The 17,218-nt window shown below is 49.9% G+C and overlaps 1 protein-coding gene across 1 annotated transcript in view; it reads left to right on the forward strand.

The window, feature by feature from the left end:
* Positions 1-17,218, forward strand: part of Jph2 (junctophilin 2) — a 65,507-nt gene that overhangs the window by 23,204 nt on the left and 25,085 nt on the right. The window lies entirely within an intron of this gene.

Genomic DNA, 17,218 nt, shown 5'->3' on the forward strand with positions numbered 1-17,218 from the left:
TCCTGTCTCCCACCTATATATCTATCCAGTCACCCTTCACCCCCTCACCCCCACCCTACCATCTCCGTTCTATCCCCGATGTCTTCTCATAGTAGAGCAGATGGAGATCTAACGTTGTCTTAAACAATGTTTAAGTGTGTGTTCAGCAATATTGATTCCCTCCCACACCTTTAGCGGCCCTGCGAGCTATCTTGTGCTAGTTTAGACTAGCTAAATAAGGTTTGGAGCAATAAGGGGCTTTGTTTAGCACTAGCCCAGAAGGTTTGAGATTTCCCCATATGGTGTCACCGTTTCTCGGTTGTCTATCTTTGGCCGGTTGTGTTTTCTTCTCGAAGCTTGATAACCTCCTCTGAGCAAACAGGCTGTTCCAAGGCTTGAGAAAGCCAGTGCGGGTGAAACGCTCTTGGTGTGTCCCCCGAAGCAGACACTCGGATGGAGATCTGAGTGCTGGGGGCTGTTCTGGGGAACGCTCTGAGGATCAACACTCTGGAGAAGGGAGGAAGCAGGATAGGGCTGGCAGAGAGGCTGGGCGTTGGTGCAGTCTCCACAAAGGCCTCCGTCAACCGCGTGGGGTGCTCTGTGGAGGGATGACTGTCAAAGTCGTCCCAACTTGGGATGAAGAAGTTGGACCCTCTATATGGAATGCAGACTTCTCTCCAGAAAGGAGCACAGCCTTGGGGCTGGACAGCCCCTTTAACCCAGGTCAGTCCCTAGAGAGAGCTTGTAGTCTGCGCTTCTCCAAGCAGCTAGGGAGGGAGAAGGAAGCCCTTGGGTCCTGAGGCTGCATCTGGAAGGTTCATTATCCACTACAGTGCTGAACACCAAGTCCAGGCACAAAAATGCCAATAGTCACTGACAGTCAACAGATTTATGTGACAGGCGAAACTGAGGCCCAAAGAACACAGTGTGCTTGTATCCCTTACTTGTTGTGTCACGTCATGGTGGCCGGAGAGTGTGGTAGAGGCACTGACTGCTCCTGTGTGGATGCAGAAGCAGAGAGTGAGACAGGACGTAGGTTAAAAGTAACCTGTACCTAGTGACTTTGACCAGCGAGGCCTCACCTCCAGTGCTTTCCAAAGTAGTGCCACCAGGCATTTAAACATGGACGTGGGGACTGGAACGGTGGCTCGGCACTTTAGAGTGCGCACTGCTCTTGCAGAGGACCAGGGTTTGGTTCCCAACATTCGCCACTGCCTTTAACTCTAGTTCCAGGGGATGTGGCACCCTCCTCTGAGCCTGGGGGGACATCTCCATTTTAAAACATAACAGTAGGGTTGGGGATTTAGCTCAGTGGTAGAGCACTTGCCTAGCAAGCGCAAGGCCCTGGGTTCGGTCCCCAGCTCTGAAAAAAACAAAAACAAAAACAAAAAAAAATACAAAAAAAAAAAACAAAAAACAAAAAACAACAACAGTGCCCATGAAGAAAGCAGGCAGGAGAAGTCTTAAGTTCAAGCCTTCTAATTCCAAAGCTTTAACCTGCACAGCCTTAAACTTGGAGTGGTTGTGAATGCCCTACAGTGCTTTAAAATAGGAAAGGAACTAAGGGCCGTCTTCTTAAGACGTCTAGGTTTAAGGCTGCTAAGGTTGGAATGCTCCTCTCCTCCTAGCTCGCGGAGAAGTGTAATTGCTTTATTAACAGTATCAAGAGCTGGGAATCTTGAGAAGTGATTGGATCATGAGGGCTCTGCTCTCACGGGTGAGTGTAATGCCATTAAAGAAGGGTGAGTTTGCAGTGTGTGTGTGTGTGTGTGTGTGTGTTTGTGTGTGTGTCTGTGTGTCTGTGTGTCTGTGTATATGTGTGTGTGAACGAGTATATGTGTCTTTGTGAGAGAGTGTGTGTGTCTCTGTGTGTCTGTGTGTGATAATTTGTATGAGTATATGTATCTGTGTGAGTGTGTTTGTATCTGTGTGTGTGTGTATTTGTGGGGGCTGAGTGTGATTGTGTGTGTGAGTGTCTGTGTGTGTGAGTGTTCGTGTGCCTGTGAGTGTCTGTTTGTGTGTCTGTGGGTGTGAAGTGTGAGTGTGTGTGGATGTATACATGCACATGTGTATAGATGTCATGCATGTGGAGACCAGAGGTCAACCCCGGGAGTCATTTCTCAGGAGCAGCCTATCTACCCTGTCTTTTAAAACAGGATTTGCTTGCTGGCTGCCCAGAGTGCCCTGGGGATCCTCCTGATTTTGCCTCTCCAGTGCTAGGATCATAACCATGAGCCATCATGCCTGGCTTTCTACCTGTGTTCTGGAGTTCAAACTCAAGATCCCCGAGCTTATGCACTTTACGGACTGAGCGAGCTTCCATGCCCCGGTTTGCCTCAGCCAATCCAGCCTTTAGCTCCTTCAAAGGCTAGAGTGTACAAGCTGCCTTTATGAAAGAGAATGGCCGTAGCTGAGGCTGAACTGGCTTCGTCCTGTCAGTCTTCAGAGCTCCGAGCCCACAGCACCCTGCAGTTAGGAACAGCGGTCCGAGGCGTTCTATCAGCAGCACGGATGGACCGAGGCAGACCAGGCCTATGAACGGGTGACTGTAGCGTGGATTGTCCAACCTGAATACTTCTATGAGGTACAGGGAGCACTGCTGGAAAAATAAAACACTTATGTGGGGATTGATTTTAACTTTATAGAAAAGCTGTGAGGAGGGGGCTGAAGAGGCGGCTCAGAGGTTGAAAGTGAATGCTATCCTTGCTGAAGACCAGACCAGCTCCAACCACCCATGTCGGGTTTGCAGCACCAGATCAGGCAGCTCATAACCTCCTGTAACTGCAGCCCGAGGGGACCGAGTCCTCTCAGGGATGTGACAGACACATGTGCACACCTCCCACATACACACAATTAAAAATAAAGTAAATATTGAGAAATGAAGGTTGCAAGGAGGTGCACCTTTCATCACCGAAAGGTCACCGAAATACAGTTCTCAAACGAGAGGAGCAGGGATAGACGGCTCAGTGATGCTGAACTGGTGAGTCTGAGGACGCGAGTCAGATCTCCAGACAAGCAACAGCGAAAGCCAGGGTGGCGCCATCACTGCTGGGAGGCTGAGACAGGTGCATTCCCTGAATTGCTGGCCAGGCAGGCAGGGGGCGGCTGAGGACCAACATCTGCTGTCCCCACACACACACACACACACACACACACACACACACACACACACACACACGTACATGTATGTCCGTGTGCATGAACACACACAGATGTATAACACTAGCGCATATCAAGACTTCATTTGAGTTTCTCTGGTCTTCCTACAAACGCCCAGATTCTGTTCCGGGGTCCCATCTGGGACTCTGTGGCATCCACTGCCGTCCCTCGTCACCCCTGACGAGGGTCTCAGCCTGTTTGCAGTTCCCCAGAAGACCGCAGTTTTGCAGGCATCACGGCAGGTATTTTGCAGACTTTTGTCCTCCTTTGGGTTCGTCTGATATTTTTCTAATAATCAGACTGAGGGGGACCTCAGAGTAGACCGCAGGCACAAAGCGCCCTCCCTCCACGTCACACTGGGCACATGACATCCATGCAACAGTGCTTCTGACCCCAGCCTGGAGGGACTGCTGAGGGTGACACTGTCTAACGTAAACTTAGTGTTGCTCGTCCTGTATTCTATTCTCCGGGGTCCAGACATTACACAGTCAAGTGGAAGCTTCACCTTTTAGAAAGGGGACGGATTACTTGAAGTTATTCTGTCTATATGGGATATTTATCCCCCTTTCAACACATACCATTCTTTCTCTCTTTTTTAAGTTTTGGGGTGCTGGGGAGGGCATGCTAGGCAACTGGTCTACCGCTGAGCTATAATCATACTGATAAATTGTAAAATCATCAGTTAACTTTTCCACGTTTTGCTTTTTGAGACAGAGTTTCTCTGTTTCCCCCGGCTGTCCTGGACTCACGCTGTAGACCAGGTTGGCCTCGAACTCACTGCGATCTGCTTGCCTTCCCTCCGAGAGTGCTGGGGTTAAGGGTGTGCACCCCCACCACCCAGCTCAATTCGCTATTTTTTGAGACAGGGTTTTAGACTCACCATGCAGCTAAGGCTGGCTTCAGATTCCTGCTTCCACCTCCTGAGTACTGGGGCCACCAGCATTTGTCACCATGCCCAGCTACTTTAATTTTATAATAAAATTATCATACAGGTCATAATTCTTAGGAACTGCACAGAGTTTATAATGGTTGTCACAGATGGGAGCCAGAACTGTCTTAGGTGACCTGGGGACATCACAGAGAGGAGCACATTTTGTATTCTGGGTTCAGAAGACCTTGTGATGATCTACTCTCTCTTGTACCAGCTATGGCCTCACCCAAGTTGCCCCTCTCCTCTGACTGTGGGTTCCTCATGCCGTTTAGGACAGAGAGAAGGTTAGGAGGAGTTGAGCTCACAACTGGCATAGAGAAGAAGACAGCCGTGGAAATCACTGACAGTCAACATGTTTAGTTTTAAAGACAAAGCAATGAGTTCTGGCTGAAGACAGCTTTCTCCAAACTGTCCCTAGTGGGACACAGATACTTCTGTGCGCTCTCCTAGGTTCCTCCCCGTGGTCCTTGCAAACAGTTGTGCCTTCCGAATGTGAGCGCCATCACTGAGAAGTCCCCGAGCCCTGCGGCTAGCCTGGGTGTCTGGAATGAGAATCTGGTACCCACAGTCGCACACTGTGAGGCTGTGTACGGGGAGTCCTGGGGAGCTGGACGCTTCGTGAATATGCAGCCTGAGACCCTGAGTGGGAGTGGCCCGGGCTCCAAATCAAGCCCAGCAGAATTTCCAATTAAGGGAGTCTTTGGGTTAGGAGGAAAGCGGATTGCAGCATCTTCCCTGAAGACTCTCCCTCCCTGGGGCTTTGGTGCATAAACTGGATACAGAGGGACAGGAAACGGTCCCAGCAGCCAGCAGCCTCCCAGTGCTCAGGAAGGTGGGGCTTCTGTGCTCTGTAGCTGCTGGCTTCTGGCTCCCAGCTTGGTTATGCCCAAAGAGTCACAATCAGGACCTCTCTCCCTGGCCGAGGAAAGATCGACACATCTCACCCCTTTAAGATGGACAGTGGACACAAAAGCATTCTGGACTCTCATTCTGTGCTCTAGCCTCTTGTCACATGAGACCTTGGGCCCCATGAGATGCATTTGGTTCAAACTGACATGTGGGAAACATACCCTGGATTTTATAGAGTTTTGCTAAAAAAAGAAGGCAAAGTAAGCTGTTAACTTTAATATATATTAAATATTTATATATGTACATGAGCCAGGAAGGCGGCTCAGTTGATTAAGTTTGCTGTGCAAGCATGAGGAGTTAAGTTTGATCTCCAGCACCCACATAAAACACACACACACACACACATATACACACACATGCACACGCATACACACATGCAAACACACACATACACATACATAGACACACACATGCACACATACACACAATACATATATACATACAAACACACACATATACATATACACACACATGCACACAAACACATACACACACACACACACACACACACACACACACAACTTCATGGTTGCATGAACTTATAATCTTATAATCCCAGCACTGGGAAGTGGACCAAGGAAGCCAGCACAGGCTAATCAGCAAGTCCAATGTCCCAGTGAGAGATCCTGTCCCAAAGAACCACGTCGGACAGCTCCTGACGCTCAGCACCTGAGACTGGCCCCTGGCACCCTCATGCACATGCTGCACACACATATATGGCGCACATACCTGTGTATACATACTACTGCTTATGTGTTGTAATACCTTATATTTCAGATATACTGTGTCAGGGGAAATAGACAATTGATGTCACTGTACCTATTTCCTTTTACTTTTTAAAAGGTGGTTCCTGGAAACCATGCAATTATGTGAATTATTCACGTCACGTTTTTATTGGGTAGCGTTGCTCTGAGTCTTAGAGCCATCCAGACCCTCAGAGATAGTCTAGCCATTCTCTGACCACACGGGGAAACTGAGGCACAGAAAGTACGACGTCATGCCCACAGACACCGCGGGATCCAAGCTTTTGGGTTTTGCAGCCAAGAGCTCTTTCTCTAACTCCTTTTAAGGTCACAGATCTGGGTGGTGGAGGGAAGCTAGGAGGTTCCTCAGCTTCTCTGGTTGTCACACCCACCTGCGTCACAGTTAAAGGTCCCCTCTGCAAGGAGCACAGATCGTGGCTGAGGATGGGGCCCCGACTGCCTGTTTCTGGTTTCTTTTCGGCTCCCACTTCCCTCCTTTCTCAAAGGAGAAGGCTGGCATCCACCTACGGCTTTTACAGGGGTCACAGCAGAGTCTGTTTGCTGAGCTCTCTGACTGTGGCTGCATGCACACCTCTGCTGTTGTCTTCTCACGTTTCTCCTGTGCCCCCCACGTGCAGACAAGGGACACTGCTGCAGAGTTCTCAGCTGCCCCATGATGAAGTCTCCAAAAGCTTAGAAGAATTTATACCAGAATGATATCCCTGCACTGGCGCTTCTGTCCCTTGCCCCACTCCCTGTATTCATTCCTTCCCGAAACTGCCCCTGGGAGACCCTATGTCGAGTGCTGGCTTTGTTAGGGACTGAATTTCTGTGCACAGTGGTTAGGAGTTGGGCTCTAATCAGCCCAGGTTTGAATTTGGGGTCAGCACACGCAGACTAAGCACGCCAGTCATGCTGGGAGTCGAAGTTTGCAGGGCCTAGTGCAAGAAGCCCCCTCTTTGCTGTACGATGGTCCCTGTGGACTGGGTCCTCTTTCCCAGAGTTTGATGAGCCTCTGTTCTGAGCAGAGCTTGAGCATAGAGTGGGCGGTCAAGGTCAGCATGCCCCAGCATGGACGGGTGAAGTCCAGGATTGGATGCAATGGGTGCTGGACAGAGGGAGGTAGAAGCTGAAGCGGACTGGGGGTTGGGCAACAAAATCAGCTGTTGGAAGGTGGTGAGGGGAAAGCAATCCTCAGGTGACTCTGCAGGTGGCCACCACTGGCTAGGGTGCTCAGAAAGACAAACGTCATTCTAGATAGAGGAACTTGGGAGGTGTGTCCCCAAGGTTTGGATATGCAGGGAGCGATGAGTCCTCTGAGTGGCCTGGAGGTCGAGGCTAGCCAGGCAGCTGGGTCAGGCCAGGTTAGGATGGGTGTCGAATGCCAGGGACAGGGAGGTAGGGGTAGAGCCCCGAGGTTGGCCATGCTGGTATGATGGAGGTGATATGTTTTATTGACAGGTAGCAGGCTTGGACATGGACATAGGAACCTGGCCTCTTCAAGTCCCCGTATGAGGGCTGACATTACCTGGCTCAGCCTGAAGGTTCATTGACTCAGCGTTAGCACAGTTCTTAATGAATAGTATTTTCTGAGACAAGGTCTCATGTAGCCCAGGCTGGCCTCAAAATCTACGTAGCTAAGGATGGCCCTAAATTCCTCACCCTCCCATCTCCTGGAACTATGAGTATCTGCCACCATCCGGGTGGTTTATCTGGTATCTGGGCCTTGTGCATGCCAGGCCAGCATTCCACCAAGTTAGTTAGCCACAATACCCAAGCCTAGTTCTTGATTTTCTTTATTCCCAAGAAAACGTAGACGTTTGTATTTGATATAAAATCTTTGGTATTAACATAAAATCTTTCCTCGTATTTTTTTTAAACCATAAAAGAACATATAAAATATTCCAGTGTAGTCAGTAGCCATTTCTTCTTTGACGTGCCGATCGTTAGCGCCGGCGCCAAGCTCCTTCTTCATCTTCTATGCACAGAGTGGTTGTTGTTTTGTTTTTCTGAAATAGTCTGCTCTCTAGTTCACGAGATAATTTATCTGAAATACTTTTAAGTGTACCTCTGGAGAGCAATGGCATTTGGGCTGGCGAAACGGCTCATCAGGAAAAGGCACTTATCACGGTTAAGTCCAAGTCACAGGGACCCCAAAGACCACTGAGGAGCTGATTCCGATGCAAACACATAAGGGTCTTTATCACGAGCTTGCGAGCAAGGACTCTCACAGTCACTGTCACAGCGGGGTCAGAAGTGAGAGCCTCCAGTCTAGTGGTGTGGGGTATTTATTGTGGTTACCTCAAGCTTGGGGAATTTCCATACAGGTCAGCAAGTTAATCTTTTAAAAACTGCATTTCTGGTGTCATCTGCAGGAAGCAAATACGGAGGCAAAACCACCTGACAAACAGGATGGCTAGGTTACCTATTTTCTGCGGATGTCTTACGTTATCTATATGTACCTTGGCCCTGCTGTGGTAGCCTGACTGGCTGTTGCTAAGGGGGGAGGGGCTTGGCCCAGCTGTGGTAGCCTGACTGGCTGTTGCTAAGGAGGGAGGGGCTTGGCCCTGCTGCTGTAGCCTGACTGGCTGTTGCTAAGCGGGGAGGGGGTTGCCACAGGGCGTTTGCTCAAGTGGACTTTGCGGTTTTCTTCCCGGAATTGGAGTTTAGCCCCTGGTCAGGTCTCGCACTAAGTGGAGCTTCTTCTCACAACACGGGGTTGGTTAGGCTTTCCATCACCAAGCTTGATGACCTGAGGTGGATCCCTCAGAGAAGGAGAGAACGGACTCCTTCAAGTTGTTCTCTGACCTTTACACAAACGCTGTAGCACAAACGCCCACACCCAACATGGTGCATAGAAAACAAAAATGTGAACTTAACACAAACGTACACTTGAGAGCATTCCCTTCGTAACTCCAGGGCCCTTACTACGCTTACCTGACGGATCACTCCCATTCTATGCCAGCGATTTGCTTCCCGGTTCTAGCCAGTGCATTTCACATCAGGCTGCTCTGAGGAGGTGTCTCAGCAGGGTTCTGATTAGCATTTCTGGGATGACTGAGGATGTTAGTCAACTTCCTGGAGCTTGTTGGTTCTTTGTATACGTTCGTAAAAGAAATATCTATTTCTCAATTTTAATTGGGTTCACTCTCCATCCCCACCCCCACCCCCGGCTTTTTGAGATAGGATCTTGTTGTACAGCCCCCAGGCTGGTCTTGAACTTGTAAGTCTCCTACCTCAGTCCCCAGAGTACTGTGATTTATAGACAAGTCATCATCCCTGTTGTATTTTTTCTTTTTTATTAAACTGTAACAGTTCTTTATAGAGTCTTAACACAAGACTTGTTTTTCCCATAGACTTTTGTCTAAAATGCAAATATAAACTCAGGTTCAAAGTCAGACACAATTCTTTGTGGTTTGCAAATATTTTCCCCACTCTGTGGGTTGTTCCCTGCTCCTGACCTTGTTACAAGAACTAAACTCAGGGGTTGGCCCATGCTAGATGTATTAGTCAGGGTTCTCTAGAGTTACAGAACTTATGAAATATCTCCCTATATTGAGGGAATTTATTGTGATGACTTTCCGTCTGTGGTCCACCTAACTGAAGAATGTAGCAGCTGCTTTAGCTGATATACCAACAGATGTGCTGGCAGGTAAACGCAAACAGGCAAAGAGTGAGTCTTCCTTCTTCCAATGTCCTTATGTAGGTCTCCAGCAGAAGGTGTGGCCCAGATTACAGGTGTGTACCACATGCCTGGATCTGGAATGAGCTTTGTCCTAGGCTGACCTTGAACTCAGAGATCTCCTTGCCTCAGTCTCCTGGGATTTAAGGTGTATACCACCTTACCTGGGCCTAAGCTTTTCATGGCCACTATGCCTCAAGATCTCTATGCCAAGGTCCAAGTCAGAAACTTGTATCTCCCAGCCTCAAGATCTGGATCACAGGTGAGCCCTCCAATTCTGGATTGTGGTCCATTCCAGGTATAGTCAAGTTGACAACCAGGAATAGCCATTATACCAGGCAAGTATTCTACCATTGAGCTACACCCTCAGTCCTTTCTTTATTTGATTTTGTAATGAGACCTTATTAGGTTGCCCAGGGTAGTCTTGAACTTGTGACCCTCCTACTTCAATCTCCTGGTGTCACCAGCATGGGTCACTTTGCCCAGCTCTTTCTGCTTTGCTTTCTTTTTTTTTTTTAAGTTAGTGTACGAAGTTCTCACTTTCATGATGGTGCCCTTGGAAGCACTGGGGTTTCTAACTTTGATGGTGTCCAACTTACTTACCTTTTCTCATTCACTGCCTGAGAAGACACTGTCTAATCCACACCTCTGGTTTTTTGAGATGGGGTCTCACTACGTAGTCTTGACTGTCCTGGAACTCACTATGTAACCAGGCTGGCCTCGAACTCACAGAGACTCTCGTGCCTCTGCCACGCAAGCGTTGTGATTAAAGGTCTGTGCCACCTCAGCCAGCTGGATTTCTTGTGCTCCTGCTTAACTTGTTTCCTCTATATTCTTTCTCCTGCTTTCTACCTTTCTAGGAATTTTTATCTGAAGTAGATCTGGGATCAACTTCTCTGGCATGAAATCTTACACGGGCCTATACATGTCCTATTGCTCCCCATGGAGTCACATAATAAAATATTCCCATTCTCGGGTTCTTTTCGAGATAAACCAGAGAACTTAGTTCCAGAATAGGGGAGGGGTGGAGAGGACAGAAGAGCCTGGAGGAGGCGGTGAGAGAAGAGAAACTGAAGTGGCGGGGACAGACACATTTTCAACTAAATGCTCACATCTAAGTGGGAGACCTGGTTATCTGCCTGTCTTCCACACCCACCCACGTGCTGGGTACCACCTCCATGTCTGGCTTTTGTGTGGGTGATGCAGATCTCAACTCAGGTTGTTATGTATACAAGACAGGGAGTTTACTGATGAGGCCATCTCTCCAGCCCTCTTTTCCCATCTTAAATATCGTTCTACTCATTAAAAGTTAAGGAAAGACAGAATAATGAATAAAATAAAATCTCTTCTCACCCCATTGGCCTCTGAAGGGACCACTGTTAAGAATCTGCTGGGGAAAAACCTCTCTGCACTTGCTGGCTTCTGTTTTAACTACAGTTACCTTCATAATACTCAGGGGGATTTTCAAGAGATACATGATTATCTCTCCACAATTTGTTGGTACCATGATTTAGTTAGCCAGATCTCTCTGCATGGTGCCTGGAAACATTTACTGTCTCCATGAGCACCAAGCGAGGTGGTGGAGAGCATTTCAGGGCCCTTCTCCTTGCTCACCGTGGCTGGTTAAGAGAATGGTCCACCTAGAAAACTTCTCAAAGATATTCAAGCATCATCCGGGCTCATGAGAAACCGTATCAGTCCCCCCTATTCGTGGGAGATGCTCTAAGACATAGCAAGCATGCATACTAATGAGACGCTATACACTGGTATTTTCCTATGTTAGCACCTCCAATAGAGCTTAATTTCTAAATTGGGCGCGGTAGATTTTTCACTAAGAGATACAACAGAGCAGTTACAGTAAGAGACTGTAATAGAAGTTAGTCAAAACGTGTGAACATGAATCTGTTGTTTAGGGAATCTCCATTTAATGTCTTTGGGCCTGAACTGTGGTATAGCTTGCCCAGCATGCAAGAGTGTTTATCCAGCATGCAGGAAGCCCTGGATTTCATCCCCAGCACCACAGAAGCCAGCGGTGGCAGCTCACACCTGCAATTTCGGCACTTGGGAGGTCAGAGCAGGAGGATAAAGAAGTTAAAAGCCACCCTCAGCTACAGAATAAGTGAGAGGCCAGCCTTGGCTATATGAGAGGCCAGCCTTGGCTATATGAAAGGCCAGCCTAGGCTATATGAGAGGCCAGCCTAGGCTATATGAGAGGCCAGCCTTGGCTATATGAGAGGCCAGCCTAGGCTACATCTGTCTTTAAAAAAAAATCCACATTGACCCTTGGGTGTAATGCTGCCTCATCTGAGTCACAGCAAGGGGTAACCTCCTGAGAGCCACTCCAGTGGACTGTCCTGGTGAGGTTCACAGTACCATGGAGGGTCTCCCTAACACACAAGCGAGCACACCCCCAAAATGTCCCTCTGCAGTGGCTGTGACACTCCTATACATCTAATAAGCATTTTTAGGAGCAATCGTTGCAGGGGTGGGTTATGTGCCTAGCAAGAACTTTCTGGGCTAAGCAGTGTGCAGCATACTTGCCCTCAGAATCCCAGATAAGCCCCAAAGGGCTCTCGCCAGATGGACACTGTCCCTTTCCCCCCTCCCCCCTCCCCCGATGCCCTACAACCTCATCACCAACATCATGGGTTTCACCTTTCACATCTTTGTCAATTATTTGGGGACACATGCACAGATATCATGCACTCAGGGATTTCTCTGGACATCCCACAGACAACTGTGTGGTGTCTTCCTTACATTTCTGTCAGGAGGTGCGTCAACCTCCCCAGAAATTGGTCGAAATGGCAGAAAGGCTCCAGTTCCGAGTCCTGCCATTCCCTGAGCCTTTTCTTCGTGAGTCACCAGATGGACAAAATCCCTCTGCCGCCCAGAGTCTGAAGACCGCGGTAGACGGAATTTCCTGAGTTGTCAGGATGGGATTCTCGAAACATACACAAGGCAGCTGTGGCTTCCAGGCAGAGACTTAGGAGGCCGTGCGTTAAGGAGACCTTCCAAGGTTGGTGAGCAGAGAACCCAGGCAAACATCCAGTTTGAGTCTGTCCTCAGAAAACTCCAGCAAAATGGAAGGCTCTTCGGGGAGAATGAGGCCCAGTGTGCTGGGTTCACAATGGAGAAATGGAGGCCTGGGAAGGGATGGGGCCCAGCCAGGGTGTGAGGTGAGCCGGGTCTGAGCACAGCGGACTGAGGTGAAGAGCAGATGGGAGATGAGCTTGTGAAGCTTCACTTGGCATCTAGGCACGTACATGGATCTAATGGAAAAAGGCTGGGGGCCTGTGTGGTGGAAAGAGAGGCTTTGCCTCCCCACACCCAGCCTGGTGGACTGGGCCTCCACATAGCCAAAGGGCTTCTCTACCTTATCTTTTAGGCTGACTAGGAAAGTCAGAGAACGGACATTCTTCTCTGCACATGCATGGGTGTCCCTACTTCCCAGGGAGGCTTGGTTTGACCCTAGCACCTCAGCTGAGCTCAGGGAATGCAGGGATCAGCACTGGAAGGGTCCAGATGCCAGAATACTGGAGTTAGCGGTGTAGATAACAGTGCCATGGCTGCTGCATGGAGAGACCCTGAGAACTCAAGGTCACGGTCAGGGTCTGGAGGCTTGGGCTCTGATCCTACGTGGCTCTCTCTGTAGCTCCCCATTCCCGTGTCTTCCATAAGCCAGAGGTCAGTAGAGAGGTGGCCTTGTGGGCTGGAAAGAGCACTCGGAGATGTCCAGCCATGTGACAAGCCCAGGACAGAGCCTATCACAATACAAGGTGGGGGGAAATCCCACATTCAGGCTCCACGTTGAGAGCGCTCATCGACTTCATCCTGTCAGGAGAGCTTCTTGTTAGCCACACTGTGTCTTTCACGGATGAGCAAAGCAGCACAAACCCTCAAGACAGCAGACACAGTCGAGCCTCAAGTTCTCTCGCCCGTCTCAGCCTGCTCACCCTCAGATAGAGACAGCCTCCTAGCTCTTAGGGGTCAGTAGGGGTCAAGTTTACCCTCTCGTTGTGGACAGACGTTGGCTGCCTGGTCATGCTTCAGTCTGGCAGAGACGATGGCCCCATAAGCTAAGATCACTGGGGAACTGGGTTCCTATCCTCCTCCCTCACCTCACTTTCTTCATCTGTAGAATGGAGCAGCAGTGGCTCTGCTTCCTGGGGTTATGGCAGGATGACACGAGATAGGGGTGCTGTGGGCTTCTCTGCATCGCCATGGAGTCCTGTGGGTGTTCAATGAGTAGAGGCCACAGGCATTTTATCTCCCTCCCCCCTCCCTGATGTTGAGGCAGTGGAGTGGATGGAACCAGCCTGCTCCAGCTGCAGGCTTCCTTTTGCTCCACGAGTTGCGTTGCCTTTTGCCATTCTGGGCTTCCAAAGCTGGGTTCGACTTCCACTTCCCTTCCTTTAGTCCAGAGCAGTCAAGCCCTACCACGGGAGAGGAGTTAAAAATAAAACCAGGCCTCAAACCCTCCGAGCAAACACACAGCTCTCTAAAAATAGTCTTTGCAGCAGGTCTCAGGGCCAGGCTGGGATAGAATGCTGGCACAGGGCAAGGCTGGCTCTCCCGGACAGGCCTCCACAGCACCGTGGCTGTAATGCCCGAGTCCAGCCGCTTCCTTCAGTTAGACCACTACCTGCCCCTCTCACTGTACTCTTGAAGGCCCCTCGTGGGTCTCCCCTCCTCTTGCTGCTGAATGCAGCCAGAGTGATTCCCTACCAATGCCAGCCTGCCCACTCTGGCGAGCACGCCGATGGGTCCCTTAATCTTCGTACTACAGGAGGTGGAGGTGAGGTGAGGGTTCCATGCATGTAGTTTACCTGGGAGATAATTTGAGGAAGGAGATGAGAGGGAGTGGGAGGGCGAGACAGAAAAGAGGGGCAGAGCCAGTACAAGCTTGTGTGATGAGGTCACTGCCTTGAACCACATGGACTGGACTTGTCTGAGACAGTGGGACCCCCATGATTTTCCCCCTCTCCATTTCTCATTTACCGAGTCTTCCATGGATCAGAAGTCACCCCACTTCTGGTTTGGGTTTGGACTTGTGTGGGATGACAGGACTACCTAGAGTACTCCATCCAAGCAAGCTCTGGGTGGACAGAGGACAGTTGGGACTGTGACAGCACCTGGTGAGTCTAACCTCACATAGACATCCTCCGCTACTGTGAGAGAAATTAGGGCTAGGTAGAGGAGACGCTGTGTAGAAGTTAGAGATGTCACTGTAGGAGGAATCACAGATTCCTAGTATTTCTAGAGCCTTCCTTTTGTGATTCCAGGTTACCCCACCAGCCTATCCCACACTAACGTCCCATCAGCTTGTGTTCAGCCACAGTTCCTCCAAGGACGGCTTTCTTTCCTGACTTCAGAAGTGTGCTCCCATTAGCCCAAAACACCTTTCCCTCGCTGTTCTCCTTACTAACACCAGCCTATCTGCCAGGTTTCGCTTAGCTCAGGAAGGCTCTAAGCTCCTGTCTGGTCTGAAGTCGCTGTGTTATGCACACCAGACCTGGTATAGTACACGGCATATGCAGAAGCCTCAAAAGCAGGTAGAAAAGACCTTCAGAGCAGAGGCACCCCCATACGCCCACTTCAGCCTTCAAACACATTCAGCATGTGTTTATGGAGAGCCCACTGTGTGTTTATGGAGAGCCTACTGTGTGCCAGGCTTGGGCAAGAAAGCCTGAAGGTCTGAGACATCCTTCTTTGTTACCAAAGTAGCCTAGTGACCAGGGAGGACTGCACTGAAGATAGCAGTTAAAGACACGCAGGAGACAGAGTGCAGTCTGGGAAGAGCAGGCTGTTGCAAAGAGAAGCGTGCCATAGATGTGCTACTACAGGAGTGTGCCTGGAACAGAGTGGGCTCCTGGAAATGAGGCAGGCAGGGAAACAGAGGGACTAGCAGACGCGGAGACCAGAGGTAGGGACTGTTGGTGGAAATAGATGTTGTCTGCTGGCTAGTGTGTGTGTGTGTGTGTGTGTGTGTGTGTGTGTGTGTGTGTGTGTGTGGTCATGTGAGTGCACACGTGTGGGTGTACATGTACTATGTACATGTGGAAGGCAGACTCAGCCTTGGGTACAGTTCCTCAGGAGCTGTCTGCCTTATTTTTTGAGGCAGGATAATGCACTGGTCCAAAGAGTGCAGAATAGGCTGGGCTGGCTAAGCCATGAGTCCCAGGATCCACCTGTCTCTGCCTTCCCCTCTCTGGAATCACAGGCATTTGCCACAACACCTGACCTTCCTGTGAGGGCTGACGTCAGCTTGCTGGGCAAGCATTTTACCACTTAAGTCCTCTCCCTAGTCCTCACACATGGCTATTTTAATTAAGGTGATTAGACGTTCCAATCCCTAGGTGTGGTAGCCACATTTCAAATGCTTGCCAGATGCCATTTTGGACAGCATAGATAGAAAACGTTTTAACTGCTGGGAACATTGTCGGGCAGTGCCTTTGTGTGGCCTTGCAGGTCACTTCAGGCCATCGCCGTATGCCATGCAGAACTGGGCACACATCGCAGGGTCCTTCCTTTCCTCACCTCCAAAGGTGACTGAAGCATGCAAGGCCATCGAGTGCCATCCCTGCCAAAGTCAGGATGTCTGCTCACCACCTCTCCCAACTTCACTCATTACCTCTGCTTCTGCAGGGGTGGGAGCACAGCACCGCTAGACTTGGCTGAGACCAACTTTGGATGTCTTCGCCCTGGGATCTGCTAGGCTAGGAGGAGGCTTTCTTCCCTCCTGTGGCTTCTTCCTACAGGTTCTGGTTCTGCCCCTGAGATCTGGAGGGCCAGGCAGGCCCTCGAGGCTGCCAGTGGTGCCATCCCTGGGGCTTGTGGCCACTCTAGTACATTCTTAATGACCCATGTCATTGTCTTTCCTCCCGCTGTCTTTAGAGAGTAGTTTTTATCTTCATACTTCATGGCCAGAGCATGCCTGGAGTTGAGGAGAGGAGGAAGGTCAGATGCTATAACTTCTACTCTTGGTAAAGGCAGCACCCTCGCCACCACCACCTTGGAGCTTCACCCCATCCCAAGGGTCGGTGTATTTTATCCAGGCACAAAGGTGATTTTAGACAGATGCAACACTTCCCTGAGTAAACAGGCTTCTGCTTGTGGGGAAGAAAGGATACATGGGTGAGCTGCTAATATCTATTCCAATGTCTGTCCCAGGCTTTCTGGGTAGAGGCACATTTATGCCCAGGAACGCAAATTTGGGGTTGGGTAACACTTGCTCCCTGGGCAAACATTTCCTGGAGCCTTGGTTTCCCCAACGGTGGAAGGTGGTAGAAGTGGACCTGGTGCTGACCGCCATTGCTGACCGCCAAGGGTATGTGCGAGCACATTGAAATGAGTTGTGTAAAGCGTCTCTAAAGTTCTATCTGCCTTGCCTGGCATACCGTCAGCAAAGGTCATTTTATTGTTATAACTGTTATCTACCTCCTGGTGGTTCCGACTGCAGCACCAGACACAGGACAAGCTCTCTGTGCAAACCCCCCAGAGCTCCACACCCCCAGTAGTCACCCAGGAAAGAGCCTGTCTTTTGCTACCTTGAGGAGAGTGTGGTGTGGGACCACAGACAGAAGTGGCTGCATAGGGTCCCATCTCCAAAGCCATCAACGGGCAAACCATTACCCCTCACACTGGCTTCTCACGTAACTGCTGAGGTGCCCTTCCTACCAGCTCTGACCTCACACAATCCTATCTGGGAAGGGGAATTAGCACAAGGTCATAACAACCCAGTATCTAAACTGTGACTTCTAATCTCACAGAGCTCGCTGTGGCCCTACATGAGTTTGGTCAGGGGTGAGTGGGGAG

This window comes from Rattus rattus, chromosome 5 (assembly GCF_011064425.1).
Source record: "Rattus rattus isolate New Zealand chromosome 5, Rrattus_CSIRO_v1, whole genome shotgun sequence".
NCBI classification, from domain to species: Eukaryota; Metazoa; Chordata; class Mammalia; order Rodentia; family Muridae; genus Rattus; species Rattus rattus.